This window comes from Mesoplodon densirostris, chromosome 1 (assembly GCF_025265405.1).
Source record: "Mesoplodon densirostris isolate mMesDen1 chromosome 1, mMesDen1 primary haplotype, whole genome shotgun sequence".
Classification (NCBI taxonomy): domain Eukaryota; kingdom Metazoa; phylum Chordata; class Mammalia; order Artiodactyla; family Ziphiidae; genus Mesoplodon; species Mesoplodon densirostris.
Genome location: NC_082661.1, coordinates 118,429,980 through 118,447,329, shown reverse-complemented (window position 1 = coordinate 118,447,329; position 17,350 = coordinate 118,429,980). Strand labels below are relative to the sequence as shown.

General features: G+C 39.5%; 1 protein-coding gene across 2 annotated transcripts in view; it reads right to left on the bottom strand.

Moving 5' to 3' along the window:
• The window catches only part of CSGALNACT2 (chondroitin sulfate N-acetylgalactosaminyltransferase 2), a 56,047-nt gene extending 39,502 nt beyond the window's left edge, over positions 1 to 16,545 (bottom strand). For both annotated transcript variants that reach the window (XM_060108491.1, XM_060108502.1), the window contains exon 1: positions 16,424 to 16,545. The gene's annotated coding sequence lies outside the window, so the exon portion shown is untranslated. The remainder of the gene's footprint in view (positions 1 to 16,423) is intronic.
• Positions 16,546 to 17,350: the final 805 nt, after the last annotated feature.

The following is a 17,350-nucleotide window of genomic DNA, read 5'->3' as shown; positions in this document are numbered from 1 at the left end:
TAAAAGTGCTTAGGAATAATTTTAACAAAAGATTGGGGCTTCCCTGGTGGTGCAGTGGTTGAGAGTCCGCCTGCCGATGCAGGGGACACGGGTTCATGCCCCGGTCCGGGAAGATCCCACATGCCACAGAGCGGCTGGGCCCATGAGCCATGGCCGCTGGGCCTGCGTGTCTGGAGCCTGTGCTCCACAACGGGAGAGGCCACAACAGTGAGAGGCCCACATACCGCAAAAAAAAAAAAAAGAAGTACAAAGATCGGATCAAGATGGCGGAGGAGTAGGATGTGGAGCTCACCTCCTCCCACAAATACATCAAAAATACATCTACATGTGGAACAATTCACACAGAACATCTACTGAACACTGACAGAAGACCTCAAACTTCCAAAAGGGCAAGAAAATCTCCACATAACTGTGTGGGACATAAGAAAAAAGAAAAAAAGAGAGAGAGAAAGGAATCAGGATGGGACCTGTGCCCCTGGGAGGGAGCTGTGAAAGAGGAAAAGTTTCTGCACACTGCAAAGTCCCCTTACTGGTGGGGAAATCATCCGGCACAGAGGGGGAGCTTCAGAGCCTGGGAGGAGAGCGTAGCAAACTGTTTGCAGAAGGCAAAGTGGAGAGAGACCTGCAGAGATGGTCGGGGCCACCGCCAAGCACTCCCCAGCAGCCTGAGAGGCTTGTCATTCGTCCGCTGGGGTGGGTGGGGGCTGGGTGCTGAGGCTTGGGCTTTGGAGGTCAGACCTGGGGAGAATACTGGGGCTGGCTGCATGGAGACAGCCTGGTCCTGCCAGAGAGGCAAGGCGCCACTGTTGGGGCGCACGAGGAGGGGGTGCCATGGCCGTAGGAGCTTCTTTCTCCACACGTGCTCTCTATTGGCAGGGCACCTCCTACACGAGCTCCAGGGCTGGGCATGAGCCACCGCTGCCATCTCTGACTCCAGAAGTGGGAGCAGACCATTGCCACTGGCAAGGGTCCTGCAAATGGACGCTGGTTACTGCCCCCACCTCCCTGGGAGCATGTGCAGGCTATGCACCTGCACACCCCCTATCAAGGGGATAATGGGCAGCACATGCTGAGCAAAGAGACAGCAAGCACCCAAACCAAAAACAGCCCTCAAGCCAAAAAAATATTAAACACAAGCTACACAGGGACACACCTGCATATAAAGAGCCCTCCAAGACTAGAGTAGATAATTGTTTCACAGAGTAAGAAAAATATAAGCAAAATGAAGAAGCAGAGGAATAGCTCCCAGTTAAAAGACCCAGAGAATTCCCCTGAAGGAACAAACAATGAAACAGACCTCTTTAGTCTAACAGACAACAAGTTCAAAAAGGAGGTAATGAAAGTACTGAAGAAATTAAGAAAGGGTATCAACAGAAATGAAGATTATTGTAAAAAGGAACTAGAAACTATAAGGAGGAGCCAAGAAAAATTGGAAAATTCATTTGCTGAGATGAAAGTTGAGCTAAAGGCAACAAACAGCAGAATGAATAATGCAAAGAAAGAATATGTGATCTGGAAGAAAGAATAATGGAAATAACCCAATCAAAACAACAGACAGAAAGCCAAATGAAAAAAAAAATGAAAGTAATATAAGAGACCTGTGGAATAATATAAAGTGTGCCAATCTACACATAGTAGGGATTCCAGAAGGAGAACAAAGAAAAAAGGGAATTGAAAATGTATTTGAAGAAATTATGGCTGAAAACTTCCCAAACCTAAAGAAGGAAACAGATATGCAGATACAGGAAGCACAGAGGGTCCCAAACAAGGTGAACCTGAACAGACCTACACCAAGACATATTATAATAAAAATGGCAAAAGTTAAAGATAAAAAGGATTCTAAAGGCAGCAAGAGAAAAACAGAGTTAATTACAAGGGAACCCCCATAAGGCTATCAGCTGATTTCTCTAAAGAAACAGTGCAGCCAGAAGGGAGTGGCAAAATACATTCAAAGTCTTGAAAGGGAAAAATCTGCAACCTAGAATACTCTACCCAGCAAGGTCATCATTTAGAATAGAGTAGAAATAAAGAATTTCTCAAATAAGCAAAAACTAAAAGAATACAGCAATACTAAACCTATCCTAAAAGAAATATTGAAAGGTCTTCTCTAAACAGAAAAGCAGCAGGAAGATACAGGAAGGAGGAAATCACAACTGGAAGTAAATCACTTAAATTAGCCGGTATACAGAGCAACAAGGAAAAAAAAAAGAGAAAAAACCTATTTGTGAAAGCAATGATAAACACAAGGAACAGCAAAAGGATGGGAAGGAGAGTAAGAAAATGTAGATTCTTTTTTTTGAGTGTGTTAGAGGCTATATGACTATGAATCTAAAGCAAGCAGATATAGGAAGGGGTTAACATACTTGAAAAACAGGGCAACCACAAATCAAAAACATACAACAGATTCACAAAAACCAAAAAGAACACAAGCATAAAATAAAAGGAAATCATCAAACCACAAAAAGAAAAAGGAACAAAGAAAAAACAGAATTAACTGGAAAACAAGTTTTAAAATGGCAATAAATATATATGTATCAATAATTCCTTAAATGTCAATGGACTGAATGCTCCAATCAAAAGACAGAGTGGCAAACTGGGTAAAAAAACAAAAGCCTACAATATGCTGCTGCCTACAAGAGACCCATCTTAGGGAAAAGGACACACACAGACTGAAAGTGACAAGATGGAAAAGGATATTTCATGCAAACGGAAATGACAAGAAAGCCACAGTTGCAATACTCGTATCAGACAAAATACTTCAAAACAAGGCCATAAAGAAAGATAAAGATCAGACAAAATACTTCAAAACAAGGCCATAAAGAAAGATAAAGAAGGAAACTATAGGGCTTCCCTGGTGGCGCAGTGGTTGAGAGTCCGCCTGCTGATGCAGGGGACACAGGTTCGTGCCCCAGTCCGGGAAGATCCCACATGCCACGGAGCGGCTGGGCCCGTGGGCCATGGCCGCTGAGCCTGCGCGTCCGGAGCCTGTGCTCCACAACGGGAGAGGCCACAGCAGTGAGAGGCTTGCGTACCGCAAAAAAAAAAAAAAAAAAAAAAAAAAGAAGGAAACTATATAATGATAAAAGGATCAATACAAGAAGATGATTTTACACTGGTCAACATATATGCACCTAATATAGGAGCATCCAAATACATAAAACAAACACTAACAGACATAAAGGGAGAAACTGATGGGAATACAATAATATTAGGAGACTTTAACACCCCACTCACATCAATGACAGATCTTCTAAACAGAAAATCAGCAAGGCAACAGAGATCCTAAATGATACAACAGAACAGTTAGACTTAATTGATATTTTCAGGACATTACATCCGAAAAAAAAAAACCAGAACACGTTCTTTCCAAGTGCACATGGAACATTCTCTAGGACTGACCACATACTAGGGCACAAAACTAACCTCAACGAATTTAAGAGTACAGAAATTATTTCAAGCTTCCTCTCTGACCACAACAGCATGAAACTAGAAATCAACCACAAGAAAATGAATGAGGAAAAAAATGATTACATGGAGACTAAGCAACATGCTACTAAAAAACCAATGGGTCAACAAAGAAATCAGAAAGGAAATTAGAAAATGCCTTGAGACAAACAACAATAAAAACACAACCATACAAAATCTATGGGATGCAGGAAAAGCAGTTCTTAGAGGGAAGTGACAGTGATTCAGGCCTTCCTCAAAAAACAAGAAAAATCTCAAGTAAACAATCTAACCTACCACCTAAAAGAATTAGAAAAAGAACAAATGAAACCTGAAGTCAGCAGAAGGAAGGAAATAATAAAGATCAGGGAGGAAATAAATAAAATAGAGATTAAAAAAAAAGAAAGGGCTTCCCTGGTGGCGCAGTGGTTGAGAGTCTGCCTGCCGATGCAGGGGAAACGGGTTCGTGCCCCGGTCTGGGAAGATCCCACATGCCGCGGAGCAGCTGGGCCCGTGAGCCATGGCCGCTGGGCCTGTGCGTCCAGAGACTGTGCTCCGCAACGGGAGAGGCCACAACAGTGAGAGGCCCACATACCGCAAAAAAAAAAAAAAAAGAAAAAAGAAAATATCACTAAAACCAAGAGCTGGTTCTTTGAAAGGATAAATAGAATTGACAAACCTCTGGCCAGGACCACCAAGAAGAAAAGAGGGAGAACCCAAATAAACAAAATAAGAAATGAAAAAGGAGAAATTTCAACCAACACCACAGAAATATAAAAAGCCATAAGAAAATACTATGAACAATTATATGTCAACAAATTTGACAGCCTACAAGAAATGGACAACTTTCTAGAAACATACAGCCCACCAAAACTGAATCAAGAAGAAACAGATAATTTGAACGGTCCAATCACTAGCAGTGAAATAGAATCTGTAATAGTAATTTTAAAAAAACCTCCCTACAAACAAAAGTCCAGGAACAGGTGGCTTCACAGGTGAATTACACCAAACTTACAAAGAACATATATCGATCCTTCTCAAACTCTTCCACAAGACTGAAGAGGAGGGAACACTCCCAAAGACATTCTATGAAGCCACCATCACCCTGATATCAAAACCAGACAAAGATACCACCAAAAAAGAAAGTTACAAGCCAATATCTTTGATAAATATAGATGCAAAAATTCTCAACAAAATATTAGCAAACTGAATCCAACAACACATAAAAAAGATCATATACCACCACCAAGTGGGATTCATCCCAAGTTCACAAGAATGGGTCAACACACGCAAATCAATCAATGTAATACACCACATTACAAAAGAAAAGTCAAAAACCACATAATCATCTCAACAGATGCAGAAAAAGCATTTGACAAAATTCAATATCCATTCACAATAAATCTCTTACCAAAGCGGGTACAGAGGGAACATATCTCCACATAATAAAAGCCGTTTATGACAAACCCACAGCCAATATAATACTCAATGTTGAAATGCTGAAAGTCTTCCCACTAAAAGCTGGAACAAGACAAGGATGCCCACTCTCACCACTTCTATTCAACATAGTATTGGCAGGCCTATCCACAGCAATCAGACAAGAAAAAGAAATACAGTAAGTCCACTATATACAAAAGAGTTCCATTACGAGAGCATGCTCGTAAGTCCAACTTGTTCATAAGTCCAACAAAGTTAGCCTAGGTACCCAACTAACACAATCATCTATATAGTACTGTACTGTAATAGGTTTATAATACTTTTCACACAAATAATACATAACAAACACAAAAAATAAAACATTTTTAATCTTACAGTACAGTACCTGGAAAAGTACAGTAGTACAACAGCTGGCATATAGGGGTTGGCATCAAGTGAACAGGCAAGAAGAGTTACTGACTGGAGGAGGGAGAGGAGGTGGGAGATGGTAGAGCTGAAGGATCATCAGCAATAGGAGATGGAGGGCAAGCTGCAATTTCACTCATGCCTGACGTTGGTGGCACAGGTTCTGGTTCCTTGCTGGATTCAATTCTATCTAACCTCTTGAAAAAATGATCCAGTGATATCTGGGTAGTAGCTCTTTTTTTCTTGTCATAGAAGACACAGTAGTACTGGATTGTATTCTGAATGGCTGCTGCAACCTTTGTGTACCGTTCTACGTCCAGGTCCTCTGCCTCTAAAACTAACAGTTAGTTCTCCTCAAACAGAACTAACTTACGTGATTAGACATGTGAACGCACATTCGAATCTTTGGAAGCTCACAACTTGAAGGTGCGTATGTAGGGGACTTACTGTAAAAGGTACCCAAATTGGAAGGGAAGAGGCAAAATTGTCACTATATGCAGATAACATGATACTATATATAGAAAGCCCTAAGGACTCCACACAAAAATTACTATATCTAATAAACGAATTCAGCAAAGTACCAGGATACAAAATTAACATTCAGAAATCGGTTGCATTTCTTTACACTAACAATGAGATACCAGAAAGGGAATGTAAAAAAAAACAAAAAAACAAAAAACTTTTAAAATCACACCAAAAAAAAATAAAATACCTAGGAATAAACCTGATCAAGGAGGTGAAAAACTTATACTCTGAGAAGTATAAAACATTAGTAAAGGAAATTAAAGATGATTCAAAGAAATGGAAAAATTTCCCATGATCAAAAATTTATATGGAACCATAAAAGAAAATTTCCCATGCTCAAAAATTTATATGGAACCATAAAAGACCCAGAATTGCCAAAGGAATCCTGAGGAAAAAACAAAGCAGGAGGCATAACTCTCCCAGACTTCAGACAATACTACAAAGCTACAATAATCAAAACAGTGTGGTATTCATACAAAAACACAACATATGGAGCAATGGAACAGAAAAGAGAGTCCAGAAATAAACCCACACACCTACAGTCAATTAATCTTCAACAAAGGTGGCAAGAACATAAAATGGGAAAAAGTCTCTTCAGCAAGTGGTACTAGGAAAGTTGGACAGCTGCATGTAAACCAATGAAGTTAAAACACACCCTCATACCATGCACAAAAATAAACTCAAAATGGCTTAAAGACATAAACATAAGACATTACACCATAAAACTCCTAGAAGAGAGCACGGGCAAAACATTCTCTGACATAAATCGTACCAATGTTTTCTTAAGTCAGTCTCCCAAGGCAATGGAAATGAAAACAAAAACAAACAAACAGGACCTAATTAAACTTACAAGCTTTTGCACAGCAAAGGAAACCATAAAAAAAAAAAAAAAGACAACCTACAGAGGACTGGGAGAGAATATTTGCAAATGATGCGACTGACAAGGGCTTAATCTCCAAAATATACAAACAGCTCATACAATTCAACAACAAAAAAACAAACAACCCAATTGAAAAATGGGCAGAAGACCTTAGCAGACATTTCTCCAAAGGAGATATACAAATGGCCAGTAGGCACATGAAAAGATGCTCAACATCGCTAATTATTAGAGAAATGTAAATCAAAACTACAATGAGGTACCACCTCACACCAGTCAGAATGGCCATCGTTAAAAAGTCTACGAATAACAAATGTTGGAGAGGATGTGGAGAAAAGGGAACTCTCCTACACTGTTGGTGGGAATGTAAGTTGGTGCAGCCACTGTGGAAAACAGTATGGAGGTTCCTCAGAAAACTAAAAACAGAATTACCATATGACCCAGCAATCACACTCCTGGGCATACAGCCAGATAAAACTACAATCCAAAAAGATACATGCACCCCTATGTTCATAGCAGCACTATTCACAATAGCCAAGACATGGAAACAACCTCAATGTCCATCAACAGATGAATGGATAAAGTAGATGTGGCACATATATACAATGGAATACTACTACTCAGCCATAAAAAAGAATGAAATAATGTCATTTGCAGCAACATGAATGCAACTAGAGATTATCATACTAAGTGAAGTCAAAAAGAGACAAATACCATAGGATATCACTTATATGTGGAATCTAAAACACGGCACAACTGAACCTACCTACAAAACAGAAAGAGACTCACAGACATAGAGAACAGACTTGTGGTTGCCACGGGAGAGGGGGGAGGGAGAGGGATGAACTGGGATTTTGAGGTTAGTAGATGAAAACTATTACATGTAGAATGGATAAACAACAAGGTCCTATTGAATAACACAGGGAACTATATCCAATCTCCTGGGATAAACCACAATGGAAAAGAATATAAAAAAAGAATGTATATGTTTGTATAACTGAGTCACTTTGTTGTACAGCAGAAATTAGCACAACATTGTAAACCCACTATACTTCAACTAAAAAAAAAAGAAGTACAAGACTTGTATTCTGAAAACTACAATACACTGTTAAAAGAAATTAAAGATTTAAATAAGTGGAAAGATACCGATGCTCATTGACTGGAAGACTTGATATTATTAAGATGGCAATACTCTCAAAATTGATTTACAGATTCAACACAATCCTCTTCAGATTCCCAGCTTTACAGAAATTGACAAGCTTATCCTAAATTCATGGAAATTCAAGGAACCCAGAACAGCCAAAATCGTACTGAGAAAGAAGAACAAAATTGGAGGACTCAACTTTCCCATTTCAAAACTTACTTCAAAGCTACAGTAATCAAGATAGCATGGAACTAGCATAAGACTAGACATATGGATCAATGGGATAGAATTTAGGATCCAGAAATAAAACTTCACATTAAGTCAAGTGATTTTCAACAAGGGTGGCAAGGTAACTCAATAGGAAAAGAACAGTCTTTTCAATAAATGGTGCTAGGATACCTAGATACTCACAAGCAAAAGAACGAAACTGAATCTCTACCTCACCCTATAGTCAAAAGTTAACTCAAAATGGGTCAAACATCTAAATGTAAGAGTTAAAACTATAAAGCTATACACTTATAAACAAAACATAAATGTAAATCTTTGTGACCTTGGATTAGGCAATGGTTTCTTAGATCTATGACATCAAAATACCAAAGACCAAATACATAAATCAGACTTCATTAAAATTAAAAAGTTTTGTGCTGTAAAGGGTATCATCAAGAAAGTGAAAAGGATGGGAGAAAATATTTGTAAAACATATATCTACTAGAAAATATAATAGAATATATAAATATATATATCTAGAATATATAAGATGCATCTAGAATATATAAGATGCATCTAGAATATATAAAGAACTCTTACAACTCATTAAAAAAATAAATAACCCAATGAACAAAAGGTATGAACAGACATTTTTCTAAAGATTAAGCCGATAAGTGTATGAAAATATGGTCAACATCATAAACCAATAGGGAAATGCAAATGAAAACTACAATGAGATACCGCTTCATATGCACTAGGATATAATTTAAAATGAATTACAGGGGAGAAGGGCATAATAGGGGAAGGGGGTTAAGAGGTACGAACTACTAGGTTTAAAGTAAATAAGATACAAGGATGTAATGCACAGCACAGGGAATTTAGTTAATATTTTATAACTTTAAATGGAGTATAACCTATAAAAGTATTGAATCATTATGTCATATACCTGAAACTAATACTTTAAGTCAACTGTACTTCAATTTAAAAAAAATCACAAAATGAATCACAGATTTAAATGAAAACCTTAAAATATAAAACTAGAAGCATAAGAGAAAATCTCTGTGACCTTGAATTAGGCAAAGATTTCTTTGATATGACACTAACAGCATAACTGATAAACTGGACTTCAACAAAATTTGTGCTCTTTGAAGAACACTATAAAGGGAATGGAAAAACAAGTGACAGGCCGGGAGAAAATATGGGCAAAGCATATATATGATAAAAGACATGTATTCAGAATCTATTTTTAAAAGTATCAAAATGCAATAACAAAACAAACACAATAAAAAATTGGCAAAAGATTTGAAGAAACACTTCAAATAAGCACATGAAAAAAAATACTCAACACTGTTAGCCTTAGCCATCAGGGAAATGCAAATTCAAACCAAAATGAGACACCACAATGGCTAATCTTAGACGGGCTAAAATTAAAAAGATTGATATGTTGGTGACAATGTGGAGGAACTAGAACTTTAATACACTGCTGGTGGTAATGTGAGATGGTTTCACAGTTTCTTAACAAGTTAAATATAAGCCTATCATTTGATTGAGCCATTCCATTCCTAGATATTTAACCAAGAGAAATGAAAGCATATGTCCATACAAAGACTTGTACACATGTTCATGACAGCTTTATATGAAACAGCCAAAAACTAGAAATAACTCAAATGTCCATTAACAAGTGAATGGATAAACAAACTAATACAGCCATACAATGGAACACAGCTCAGCAATAAAAAGGAATAAACTACTGATACACGTTTCAATATGGGTGAATCTCAATAATAGAAGCCCAACAAGAAAGGAGTACAATGAAAGAGTATGATTCCATTTATATAAATTCTAGAAAACGTAAGGTAATTTGTAGTGACAGAAAGCAGAGGAGTCAGTGGTTGCCTGGGATGGGGCGAGGGTAGGGAAGGTCATACCAGGAAGGAATTATAAAAGGGCACAAAGAAACTTTTGGGAGTGATGGATTTGTCCATCATTTTGATTGTGGTGATGATTTCAGGTATATACAGTATATTCAAATTATCAAATTTTATACTTTAAACATGTGTAGTTTATTGTAAGTCAATTATACCTCAATGAAGCTGTTTAGTAGTGCCAAAGAGGCATTTGTAAGTAAACTCCATTTTGTTCATTAAGACAAATATGAAGATTTGTTGACTACAAATCTGGATTTAAAAAGACAAAACGAAGCATACACCAGGCCCTGGCCCCCACAAAAGTAGTACTTAGATTACTCTGAAAGTCTTGTTACATCTTTTCTATTTGCCTTGTGCTTCTGAGAAAACAAGAGAGTATTAAAGATAGTTCATTCTACAGTAATGATCCCTAAATAATATGACCTTTAACCAGTTTCTACTCAAACATTTGATTCTATAATTTTATGAAACTACCAATAAACATTTCATAATCACTTCCAGGATGCTTACACTGCAATGTGCCAAACTAACTTCTGCAATAAGAGTAGCCTACTGCTTTCTGCAAAATACAAGCAACCCATTTGAATCTGAATCTATTTATTTTCAACGTTCTAGTCTGTATAATCTTCCTAAATTTTCTGAACAATTTCTAAAGTTTTCAAATACTAAATGTATAATTTTGAGTTCATTCTTTAAACAACAAAAAGTCACAAAAATTATTAGGAAAACAAAACCTCTGTCAGCAGACTAAACTAAAACATTATGAAGTACAAACACATGTAAGGGAGAGAATTAGAACTTTTTACTTCTTGAGCAACTGATGAGTATTACAATGATACATGGATTCTGTAAGGTCACTGGACAAATACTTTGTAAATATTCAGAAATAGTGATCACCAAAAGGCAGCATGCATTCAACAAATATTTGAGTACCTACTGTATGTCAGGCACTGCAATGAATGGAATATTCCCCCCCTCACCGACAAATTCATATGTTGAAATCCTAACCCCCAATATGGCAGTATTAGGAGTAGGGCCTTTGGGAGATAATCAGTTCATGAGGGTGGAGCCCTCCTGAATGGGATTAGTGTCCTTATGAGAGAAAGCCCAGAGAATTAAGTAGCCCTCTTTCTGCCTTGTGAAGATACAAGAAGTTGGCTGTCTACAACCTGGAAGAGGATCCTCACCAGAACCCAACTATGCTGGCACCCTGATCTCAGACTTGAGAAATATATTTGCTGTTTATAAGCCACTCAGTCTACGGTACTTTGTTATAACTGCCCAAACTGACTAAGACAGCCACTGTGTTGGATGCCAAGAACAAGTAACATCAGATGGATCATTTTGACAAGTGTTTCCAGGGAAAATTAAATTTATGGTACGTGGATTTCAGCAAAACAAATGGGAGTAATACACATATCTTTATAAATAAAGCAGAAAATTGTGCCAAAGGCAGCCTGTGGCACAGTAAAAACTGAGTCAAGTGTCATAGCTACTTAACAGTTATGTAATCTTGAGCATAATACTTAACCTTTCTGGGCTTCCTCTGTAAAAAGAAATCACTTGCTTGGATGGCCAAGGTTCTTTCCAAGGTGTTACAATTCCTTTGATGAACGATAAACTAAATACACACACACACACACACACACACACACACACACACACACATTCTTATTTTTTGGAGGACAAATTTGATTTAAATGCACATGCCCTTTAGTGCAACAATTTGCAATTCCACTTTTAAGATGCTAAACTACAGAAATATTCATACTAGTATATAAAGTCACATGCATAAGATGTTTACTAGTGTTATATGTAACAGCTAAAAAAAATAAAAGCAACTTTATCCATCAGTAGGGGAAAGGTTCAGTAAACTGCAGACATTTATACAATAGAATGTCTATCTAAAAGGAATGAGGTAGATCCAGATGTGCTGACATAGATAGTATCTATACAATGGTGTTAACAAATTACAAATAATTCTTTCAGTTTTTGTCTGTATAAAAGTCTTGGGAGCCAGATAGCCTAAGTTCACATATCTGCTCGACCACTTTCTAACTCATCAACACAGACAAGTTCCTTAATCTCTATAAGTTTCAGTTTTCTCACCCGTTAAGTGGGTACAGGTATAGCATCTACCTTGGAGTATTATTGTAACAATTAACCAAGTAAAACATGACAAGCATTAAGTGTTCAGTAAGTTTTAGGTATTATTCCCCATTACTCAAAGTTTTGTTTTGTTGTTGTTAATGGTTAAACCTATCAAGCTTTTCCTGTATTACTTCTCAATTTTGGCTTCCCTACCAGAAATAATCCTACTATAAAATGTATTTCCTCAAATAGATAGTCAATTCTTACCACTTATTAAACAATCCATGCTCTTGACACTAATTTGAAATGCCACTTTAATCATAAGCAAAATTCCTATATATATGGAAGTCTATTTCTGGCCTCTAAATCGGGGGTTAGCAAACATTTTAGGTAAAGAGTCAAGTAGCAAAGATCACAACCAATTAACTCTGCCTTGTAGCACAAAGTGCGTAAATGAATGGCACAGGTTTGTTCCAATGGACACTGAAATTTGAACTTCATATAATTTTCATGTTACAAACTATTATTCTTTTTTTCCCAAGCACTTAAAAATATTAAAGCCACTCTTAGGTCACAGATCATACTAAAACAGGTGGTCAGCCAGATTTGGCAATCCATGCTCTAAACGCTTACAATTTTTACACTCCTAAAAATTTCTTATATTTATAAAATTCCACAAAATAAATACACGTGATAAAAAGGTTAAACACTATATAAGGGCATAGAGTGACACCTCTCCCTTCTATCCCAGAGGCCCAGTTCCCCTCTCCAGTTTTTCTGTATCCTTTTATTTATTTATTATTATTATTTTTTTGGCGGTGTTGGATCTTCGTTGCTGCAGTGGGCTTTCTCTAGGTGCGGTGAGTGGGGGTTACTCTTTGTTGCAGTGCACAGGCTTCTCATTGCGGTGGCTTCTCTTGTTGCGGTGCACGGGCTTCAGTAGTTTTGGCATGTGGGCTCAGTAGTTGTGGCTCCCGGGCTCTAGAGCGCAGGCTCAGTAGTTGTGGCGCACGGGCTTAGTTGCTCCACCGCATGTGGGATCTTCCGGGACCAGGGATTGAAGTCACATCCCGTGCATTGGCAGGCGGATTCTTAACCACTGCGCCACCAGGGAAGTCCCTTGTGTATCCTTTTAAATCTACTGACACTATTAACATCTCAGCAGACATAGTCTTATATGTATATACATGACTTTCCACATGTTAATTCATCTATAGAATAAATCCCTGTTAATGGAATTGCTGGGACAAATTTCCTTAAAGCATTCATTCCAACATGTAACTGGTCAGTATCTATAGCGTAGATACTCAGGATAAGCCTTCCAACATGCCTTTACTTATTACCCACCTTCCCAATCAACTTTAAAATCACGTTAAATATTTCTTCCAGATTACAGACTTGAAAACTACCTACTCTGGTTTATGAATCCTTCCTTTGCATTGCATTACATTTCTTAGCTATAGTTATCAATGCCTTGGAGTAAAGAAATAAGTTTTACTGTTTTCTTTGACCACTGTTTCTTGAATTCCACATCTATTTTTCTTGGATTAATTTTTCATTTGATATAGTACATCCTGAGGTATTCCTAGTGGTTCTGGGTGAAAATGACTTTATTTTGCCCCCACTTTGAATGATAGCTCGGTTAGGGATAAGATTTTGAATTCGAAATATGTCCAACGGAAAAAAAAATGTCCAACGAGCACTTTTAAAACTCTGCTCCACTGTCATCCAGCATTCCATGTCTCAGATTAGAAGTCTAATCAGGTTGCCCAAGATTCTGCCTGGATACTCCTACCTTCATGATCTGTTACCTCTGTGGTTATTTCTCCTCTTCTAATTTCTATTCCCTCCTGGAATTCCTATTAGATGTACACTGGCCCTCTCCTGGATCCATTTTCCACGTTAGCTATTTTTCCCTACTTTCTATGTTTTAATATTCAAGAACTGATTGTGTGTTTTCAGGGCAGCCTGTATATGTTCAGTAGGCATGATACCCTCCAAAATCTATGCATATTAACATTTACCTTAAAGTTTTTTTCTTTTTCTTCCATGAGCTACATTGCTTCAGGTCCAGTCCTTGTATCTGTTCAGTCTGGGCCATCTCTTACATGCTACTGATTTCCCACAAATGTTTAGTGATTTTTGTTGTCTGTTCCCATTATAAATATATCAGTATTTCAGTACAGGTGGAAATCACTGTACTCCTATAGTAAATTCACAGTTGTAACTAACCTTATAATTCAAGTTTACATTTATCCTAGGACTGTGCAGTATGACAACAACAATGTAAGTTTTTTGACTTGCAATCCTATGATTCTTCAATCCATTTTTAGGCACATCCTTTTGGTGTTTCATTTCCCCTAGCAACCACTAACTTGAGTAACACAGTTCTTACCTAAGTGTTATACAACAAGCTTCAGGGACAGAACATCACCAGCTCTACCTAACAGACTTGTCTAACAGACAGTTAAACAAATAATGACAGTCTGGTAGAAGACTGTCATAGATGTGCAATCCAAGGAGTAAATAATAATAATATGGTAATGAATCACTTAAGTCTTGAAATCATAATAGTTATGCTTTTTACTAATCTTTAATGTTATAGAAGTTAAAATAACAAATTGTATTTTTTAAAAAGGAAGACTCAGGCTTCCCTGGTGGCGCAGTGGTTGAGAGTCCGCCTGCCAATACAGGGGACACGGGCTCGTGCCCCGGTCCGGGAAGATCCCACATGCCGCGGAGCGGCTAGGCCCGTGAGCCATGGCCGCTGAGCCTGCGTGTCCGGAGCCTGTGCTCTGCAACGGGAGAGGCCACAACAGTGAGAGGCCCGCGTACCGCAAAAAAAAAAAAAAAAAAAAAGGAAGACTCCATGATGTTTAAAACGTAATTTTCCACCTACCTTATGATTTAGCCATTCCACAGCTGACAGAAATGCACAGATGTTCACCAAGACATTTATAAGAATGTTCATAGCATTCTTCAAAATACATAATATACAAAAACTGGAAACATAAATATCCACCAACAGAGGAGTGTCATATAATGATGCAATGGATTACTACACAGCAATAAAAAAAGAATTAACTACTGATACATGAAACATTATGGATGAATCTCATAATCAATATGCTGAGTATACTGTAGGATTCCATTAATATCAAGCCCCAAATAGACAAAACTAATAGATGATGAAATCAGAATACTGATGGGGGGTGGGCAGGGGTATAACTGACTTGGAAGAAGCAGGGGGAAACTCCTGGAATGATGGAAATGTTCTACAGGTATAATATGAAAGCTGGTGGTTGCACAAGTTAATAAAAACATAAAAATTCACTGAGGTGTACAACTAAGATTTATGCGCTTGATGACTTCATAGATATTTTATATCTCAATCAAAAAGTTAAGAAAAAAATGTAATTTCCAAACTGAGGGAACGAAAACTGTGTTTACTTATCTCAAAATTCTCTGAGCCATAAATACTGGATATCCAACATCCTTTTTACATTAAGTAATAAGACAACTTTAGACAAATGGTATCAGAATAATAATACAAAATGAACGTTAACATCCTCAGTCATAAAATACTACTTGGATTCCTACTTCCACGTTCGAAGTCCTGTTTTAATACAACATTAACTCCAGCAAAAATCAAGGCCCAGCTCCTGAGAACCTTCAATGATAGTTAAATGTCCAGACATCGCATATACATCTCAAAAGTAGTCTGACGGATAAAAGCTTCAGGTTTATAATCAAATTTTCATTCTTTCATTCTGCCAATAACATCATAAATAAAAACTTCACTATGGCGTTTACAAATTATTCCTCGGCAAGTTGCTCAGGAATAGTGTAATTTTCAAGAAGTCTAAAAATGCAAGAGGCTTCCCGTCCTGTGGTCTCCTCGGGGCCACTAATTCCTACACAAATATGCATCCTTTAAAGGTGCCTAGCGTCTGGCAGGCATAGAAAGGCTGCCGCCAGAGAATACTAATTTAACGCAATAAAGCGGTAACAGCTGACTACAAAGTTTACCCACTGAGGGGAGCAGAGATGGCGGTGAGTTGGTTTAAAAAAAAAAAAAAAAGTGATAAAAATAAAACACACGCAAACCAACGGTCTCCGGCAGCACAGTTCTGAAAAGCCAAGTCAAACGGCTCTGAAAAACCGCGGCTTTTCCTGACACCGGAGCAGACTCCGGAGGGCTTGCGGAGAACCCACGGGGACACGGCCCCCAGGAGAGCTCGTCCGTGAGGTGACCCGACAGCGACGGGAACCCACAGTCCAGGGCCCGCGCCCCAGAGCCCGCACGGGCCGGGCCCGAGCCCTGGGAGCCGCGGGCAAGCGAGGCCGGGTGGCCCGGATACTCACCGACTTCACCCGCCTGCGCACGGCGACCGCCGCCCCTCCGCCACCTCCCCAGCCGCGGGCACACCTGGGCGGCGCCCGACACGCCGGGGCCGCCACCACCTCCACGCCCACCCTCCGGGCGCGCCGCCGCGCCGACAACCTCCACTTCCGGCGCGCGTGAGGAAATGAGGACGCCGCCGCGGCGCGCGCCCGCCCCGGCCCCGCCCACGCCCGTCCCGCGCCCAGTGCTTGGCATAGAAAAGCTCAGTAATTGGCGTCGAGTACTGATTAACCCTGTATCCGCTACAAATGTGTCTGTATGTGTGTGCGCGCGCGTGTAGCCCAAAAAACGATTTGTGGAGGTTAGGAGAGTGCGGGAGGAAGGAAACCGCTCTTACCCGAGCTAGCGTCTGCAGGGATGGGAGTACCAGCTCCGGCCGGACGGCTGGCTTTGCAGGAGGGAGGGACTCAGCGGGGGATGGCAGCGCTTTCCTGCCCGGGAGCCTTTGCCCTGGGAGCTGGAGGGGGCGATGAGTGCCTGCGTGGGCACTTAGCTAAGGACTGACAGGTCGCCAGAAGTGTCCGAGCATCCTCAGGAGGGCTGGGCTGCGCGTGAGGCCCCAGCGAGGAAACCTTGGGCTGCCAGTCACTCCATTTCTTTGGATCTGAATTTCCGTATATGTGAAAGGAGGGGGTTGAGGTAGACTTTCTGGAAAATGGCTTCGAGGTCTCACATTGTATGACTTTAGTGGGTGGCCCTGACATCCCCTACACTCAGATGCTTATTCCAGGGACATCCCCAAGGCACTCTGTCCGGCCCTGAGCTGAGCAGGTGAGGGGGTACCGGGCAGCACCAGACCCTGCCTGTGTCTGGGCAGGACATGGCTGTGCTAAGAGGGGATCTGCCTTCCATCTGGGCTCTGCTCTCCTTAGCGGGTTACCTTGGCA